Source organism: Desmodus rotundus, chromosome 3, assembly GCF_022682495.2.
Source record: "Desmodus rotundus isolate HL8 chromosome 3, HLdesRot8A.1, whole genome shotgun sequence".
NCBI lineage: Eukaryota > Metazoa > Chordata > Mammalia > Chiroptera > Phyllostomidae > Desmodus > Desmodus rotundus.
The window spans coordinates 95,485,767-95,492,765 of NC_071389.1; the positions used below are offsets into that span (position 1 = coordinate 95,485,767).

The 6,999-nt window shown below is 39.6% G+C and overlaps 1 non-coding gene across 1 annotated transcript; it reads right to left on the bottom strand.

The window, feature by feature from the left end:
* Nucleotides 1-2,395: 2,395 nt before the first annotated feature.
* On the bottom strand, nucleotides 2,396-2,499 carry LOC112297665 (U6 spliceosomal RNA). The gene has a single exon (XR_002974072.2). It is a non-coding gene; the product is annotated as a U6 spliceosomal RNA (small nuclear RNA).
* Between the last annotated feature and the right edge of the window lie 4,500 nt (nucleotides 2,500-6,999).

A 6,999-nucleotide genomic window follows, 5' to 3' on the forward strand; every position in this document is an offset into this window, starting at 1 on the left:
ACTTTCAATTTCTGAATATAAACTTTGTATCCTGCTATTTTGCCAAATTCACTTATTAGGTCAAGTAGTTTTTTCATGGCCTATAGGTTTTTCTATGATACTATCATGTCGTCTGCAAATAATGATTGTTTTACTTCCTCCTTTCCAATTTGGATGCCTTTTTTTTCTTTTTCTTGTCTGGTTGCTGTGACTAGAAGTTCCAACACTAGATTGAATAAAAGTGGTGAAAGTGGACATCCTTGCCTTGTTCGTGATTCTAGGGGGAAAGCTTTTAGGTTTTGTCCATTGAGCATGATGTTGGCTGTAGGTTTCTTGCATATGGGCTTTATTATGTTGAGGTATATTCCCTTTATTCCTACTTTCCTGAGCATTTTTATCATAAAAGGGTGCTGTACTTTATCAAATGCTTTATCAGCATCTAGTGATTTGATAATGTGATTTTTGTCTTTCATTTTGTTTATATGATGTATTACATTTATTGATTTGCAAATATTGTACCATCCTTGCACCCCTGGGATGAATCTCACTTGATCATGGTTTGTGATCTTGTTAATGTATTGCTGGATCTGGGTTGCCAATATTTTGTCGAGGAATTTAGCGTGTATCTTCATCAGTGATATTGGCCTGTAGTTTTCTTTCCTTGTTGTGTCTTTACCTGGTTTTGGAATTAGGATAATACTGGCCTCATAAAAAGAGTTTGGGAGTCTTTCCTCTTCTTGAATATTTTGGAATAATTTGAGAAGAATAGGAGTTAGTTCTTCTTTAAATGTTTGGTAAAATTTGCCAGTGAAGCCATCCTGTCCAGGACTTTTGTGTTCTTGGAGTTTTTTGATAACTGCTTCAATTTCACTCATTGTTATTGGTCTATTCAGGCTTTCTACTTCTTTTTGATTCAGTTTTGAAAAACTACACATTTCTAGAAATTTGTCCTTTTCACACAGGTTGTCAAATTTCTTGGCATACAGTTGTTTGCGGTAATTTCTTCCAATCCTTTGTATTTCTGTGGTATTGGTTGTAAATTCTCCAATTTCATTTCTCATTTTATTTATTTGGGTCCCTCTCTTTTTTTCTTGATGAGTCTGCTTAAAGGTTTGTCAATTTTGTTTATCTTTGCAAAGAACTAGCTCCTAGATTTATTGATGCTTTGAATTGTTCTTTTAGTCTCTATGTTGTTTAATTCTGCTCTGATCTTCATTATTTCTTTCCTTCAACTCACTCTGGGCTCTGTTTGTTGTTGTTCCTCCAGTTCTTATAGATATAGGATTAGGTTGTTTATTTGAAATGTTTCTATTTTTTTTTTTTTAGGTAGGCCTGTATTGCTATGAACTTCCCTCTCAGCCTTGCTTTCTTTTTGTCCCATAGGTTTTGGGATATTGTGTGTTCATTTTCATTTGTTTCCAGAAACTTTTTAATTTCTTTCTTGATCTTATTATTAACCTATTCATTATTTAATAGCATGTTACTCAGTCTCCATGAATTTTAATGTTTTTGAGTTTTTTCCTTGAGGTTGGTTTCTAGTTTCAAGCCATTGTGATCCAAGAAGATACTTGATATTATTTCAATTTTCTTGAATTTGTTGAGGTTTGTTTTGTGTCCTATCATGTGGTCTACCTTTGAAAATGTTCCATGTGCATTTGAAAAGAATGTATATTTTGCTTCTTTGGGAGGAAAAGTTCTGTATATATCAATTAAGTTCATTTGATCTAGAGATCTAGAGTGTTGTTCAATGCCAAAATATTCTTGTTGATTCTTTGCTTGGAAGATCTATGCATTGTCAACAGTGGGGTGTTAAAATCCCCTACTATGAGTGTGTTGCTCTCAATATCTTTCTTGAAGTCCTCCAAGATTTTCCTTATATATTTGGGTGCTCCTATGTTGGGTGCATATATATTTACAAGGGTTATATCTTTTTTGATGAACTGTTCCCTTAAGTATTATATAGTGTCCTCCTTTGTCTCTTTTTATGGCCTTTGTTTTGAAATCTATTTGTCTGCTATAAGTATTGCTATGCCAGCTTTTTTTTCAGGTCTGTTTGCTTGGAATATTTTTTTCCATCTTTCTTTCAGTCAGTGTAGATCTTTTCTTCTGAGGTGGATCCCATTGGACAGCATACTCAGATCAGGTATTTTTATCCATTCAGCTACCTTATGTCTTTTGATTGGAGCATTTAATCCATTTACATTTAAGGTTATTATTGATAGGTACTTAATCATTGCCATTTTTTCACTTTGTTCTTGTGTTTCTCTCTCTTTTTCTTCATCTTCTTAAAGCACTCACTTTAGCCTCTCTTGCAATGTTGGTTTAGTGGAGATGTGTTACTTTAGCCTTTTTTTTTTTTTTTTTTTTTGTCTGGGAAGCTCCTTATTTCACCTTCCATTTCAAATGAGAGTCTTGCAAAATAAGGGAATATTTTACTAATTTGCATGTCATCCTTGAGCAGGGGCCATGCTAATCTCTGTATTGTTTCAATTTTAGTGTATGTGCTGCCAATGCAAGCACTAAAAGTGGTTTGTTAAATGTTTGACAAAATGCACAGTAACAGCCAGAGTTCATATTTGGAGCCAGAAAAAATTGTCATACCCTTTTATTTTCTTTTTCAATGCCTTAAGCTCTCTGAGTATCCATTTTGTCATCTTTAAAATGGATATAATACTATCCATATTACAAGGTTATTATGAGGGGAAATAATCTATTAAAATATTTAATTCAAGTAAGTATTTCCCAGATTTTACTTTGCTTTTTTCTTTCCTTCACCCCATTACGAGATGTCTCATATAAAATAATTCACAAATAATTTAAAAATATACTTTGTCAGGTTTACCTATTTTGGTGGTATGAAATATAGTTATAGCATGGGGACACTCCCAGCCCTTGTCTTTGATGATCCTTTGCCCAGTAAATTCACCCATCCCAGGAGTTAATTGTGGTTTACCAGGGAGCAATGCTAACAGGTACCACCAGGAGGCAGGCCCTCCTCTTAATTGGTGGATCAGTCAGGTCATAAAACTAATGGTAACCAGCTACATCTAGATTATGCAGTCTTTCTGTGTTTCCTGCTGTGAAGAATTTCTGGAAGAACCCAGTTTCTCAAGATTGTCTGGTCCTGAGGTTTTGGATGTGATCCAAAAATGTACTCAGTTAAACTTGATTCATGAGTTTATCAAATATTTATCAAGCTCATATGACGGATAGTGTGCAAAGGGCCGGGGACCAGAGCCATATTACATGTTCAGGATTTATGGACCATTTGCTTTTAGGTTAAGTGTGTGGGTGAGTGTATTGCAACATATTTTCCTATCAAATCCTCCTATGTAAATTTATACAAGGTGCTATAATACAAGGTATGGCAAAAAGTATTTGTTCCTCTTTGGTATCTAACTTCTATGATGTGGGAAAAGCTAAAACAAACAAATAAATAAAATCGTGTGCTCAAAAGTCATTCAGTTGGATTTCAATCCAAATGTTGCACCTTCTCAAGACATTAGTTTTTCTAGGTCTTTCCTAGTTCTAGATCTAAATATCCCATATCCAGTGAAACCTCTCAGTCCCAGGCAAACTGGGATGGTTGGTGCCCCTACCCAGGGATGGCTTCACTCTTTCTCCAGTCTGAGGAGATTTCAGATCTGGAAATGGGAGAGGATTCAGAATGACCTTCTCGTGGGTTGTCACTTAGCCTGCCTTGTCATGGATCCTGTCAACCAGGGCACCATGTCAAGCTGCCAAGCAGACCTAGAGCTGCCTTTGAATCCTGGGATAGTGTCCACAATAAATCTGAGACAGAAAAATCTGGCAAAGTGCAGAAAGTCAGAGGAAGGCTACTCTGAGGAAGTGGTTTTTGAGCTGTGCCCTGAATGAAGAGAAAAAGGCACCTTATCCAGAGTTCTGGGAGAAAGCATTGCAGACAGAGGGAAATAGCAAGTACCAAAGCCCTGAGATGGGGAGAAACTTACAGTGTTGGTGAAGGCAAACCATGGTTGGTGTGGCTGGAGCAGAATGCAAGGGAAGAAGGTAGACGGTGAATTTGGCAGGGTAGGGAAGGACCAGCTCATGTGTGGTCTTGTGGCTCTTGGCAAGGAATTTGGAATCTGGTCTCGGTAAAGACAAGCATGAAGAAGGGGAAGGTCACAATCCAGTTTCTGTTGTAAAACTGTCACCCGGGCTGCTGTGAGGAAAGTAGACTGTGAGGGAGCTAGAGTGGAATCAGAGAGACCATTCAGGAAGTGACCACTGTTTGAATCAAACTTATAGTATCAGACTGGTGAAACCCCCATGCCACCATCTGAAGGTGGAAAGCAAGGTGCAGGGGAAGAGGGCCACCACACGGCAGATCCTAAACCAGAACCTCCCATTTCCCACGTCCCACTTTGTAGCTAAAAAGCAGCATAGACACTCAACCTGAGGCATCACAGAGTCTGTGATATGGATTCAGGATGACCGCCCCAGATAAGTACCTAAGACACTGTGTCCACATGTCTCCCCACTCAAAGAAAGCATAATAAGGAGAGGTGAGTGAGGAGGTGTAGAAGAATGAGCAAAACTGGAAAATAATAACACTTTTTAGTGCTGTTAGTCCTGAAAGGCACACTCACTGCTGAGCCCACAAGCTTTCCCACTCTGCCCAGTCTGATGCTGGAATTGAGCAGAAAACTATTGCTAAGATCCTTGCAGAGTCTCAGGATACAACTGCTATACTCCTTGAAATGAATGGGAGTGCGAATGCCCAGACAGCCTCCCCAGCGTGGCACGTGCACGTCTCCTATGTGCCAGGCCATTGGGGTGGTCAGGCTCTAGAGAGGAGCAGAGCCTGCAGTGCATCCCCAGCTGCAGGGCATTAGTGGCAAAGGTAAGAGTTGTGAGAGAAAGAGACAGTGAACTCTTTTGCATTTTCCTAATGGTCATGCTGCCTAATGGTCATGCTCTTTTGGGAACCCCATTTTACTTTTGGATGGGGCACAGGCATACAGACAGTGATTCTGGAATAAAACTTGGGGGAAACAGAGACAGTGGACTGGTCAGCTGGTGCTAATGAAAACACTCAACCTCCCATTGTTAGTCTTCAGCAATACCCCCACTCCAACCCCTATAAGACCAAGGTATGTGTGAACCACACAGTTCTGCATTCTGCTGTAAAGAGCATTTGGTTAAGCATGGTTAAGAGTAGCCACAAAAAAAAATGCTTAAAATAACTTAGGAGGATTGCAGAAAGGTAGATCACCAAGAAAGCTATCAGCTGGATAAGTAATGCTGAGAACAAAGAGGGACAAAAGAGGGATGAGCAGGAAACAAGGCCCCAGTGTGGGGCCCAGTGAGATGTGTCCACACACAGTTGTGAGTTGGTGATGGGCATGCTGCAGTCACTGTGTCAAGTGTTCCATGTCAGCAAACTCAGGACTCCTGGCCAATTACCACTGTGGCCAATATGTTTGATCTGGCAGGACCAGGGCAGGAGCAGAGACAAGCATCCTGTGATAATAACTCATAGCCGTGCTTGAGAATGGGAACACCTGACAATGGCAGCAGCTGGGAAGGTGGGGCGCTGCCTTCCAACCGTCTTTGGGAGAACCTACATGTAGTCTGGCTGATCACAAGGCATTGTGGCCAGCACTGTTCTCTCCTCCAACCTCAATGTGTACAGTAATCTCAGGTGTAATCCTTCAGACCTGAAGAAAAAGATAAAGATGTCTATAAAGATAAGTCTTCCCTGTCTCTCTTTGGTCAGCCTGAGATTAAGTTTGTATAAGAATTGAAGATACATGACTTTCTTTCTCTTTATTTATAGTCCACTGTCACTTTCAACATGGTCCCTAGTTGAGATACCTCATCCTGATACTTTTACCATTGTATTTGGTCACCATTATATTTGTGTGTCTCCCAGACTCAACTGTGAGCTTCCTGAGGGAAAGAGTGGTATCAGACATCCCCAGAGTCTAGTGCTCTACCTGGTATGTAATCGATCTGATAGTCAAGACTACTGAATGAGTGAATTACTGTATTCTTTTCCAGGATTGCCTCTGGGTTTTTATCTTTATGCTGCTACTGCAGACTGCTTCCAAGTGGGACTTTCCTCCTACCTTGACCCTAAATTAGAGGTAGGATGAAGACTTCTTCAGAAAAAACAAAAAACAAAACCAGAACCTCCAAACTGGGCACTAGACCAAGAACTTACATGGGAGGTAGGGGCACCTGGGTCATGAGGTTGCACCTTTGTTCAGACCCTTTGATCTTGTTCCTCTGCTTGCACAGCTGTGGAAAGCTCTCCCTATTATACCTTGTATCACAGCTAAAACAGCTGGAACATGCAATTCCTACTTCAAGGACTGGGCAGAGGGCTTTTTCTTTTAAATTATGAAAAAGAAGTCTTGCACATCTCCACTTGGTTTTTCTACTGTTTGTTGACTTAATAAAACTTATAATTAGAAATCTGCAGGTTCTCCAGTGATTTTAAATATAGTTGTATTTTATTAACAATGCCATTTCTACGTTGACTGGATTATCATATATTTGTGTGGGATCTGTTGTTTATTCAACTTTCAGCCAAAGGCTTGGTTATTGTGTGGGGTTTTCAGAAGGCTGGCAATAATTGCTTGGTCTCTGAGGTTGGGATGCAACATTCGAAGAAAGAAGGTAGATTGGTTACAACACATAGCTTGACCCCAAACTCAGGAGAAGCCCATTCATATAGGAACCTAGAAAAATAAGGGAGCTTTGCTGTCTTAATCTCTTAACTCTTCCTTCTTCAATATCAGCTCTGAGTCTCTCCACCCTTCTAGAAAGGTATTCTTTAGGATCCCACAATGTAACATTTGCTAACTTCAGTAGGTCTTAGGGACTAGAGACCAGTTCATAAGTCTTTGACTTTGACTAATAAAACACAAAGCAAACAAAAAAAAAGTGGGGGAATTTCATGTGTGGGTGAGTTCCATGTCTTGCATATGTCCATTAAATGGCCACAGAAGTGAATTGAAAATTGATGATGTACTGTTTCTTAATGGGCACAAA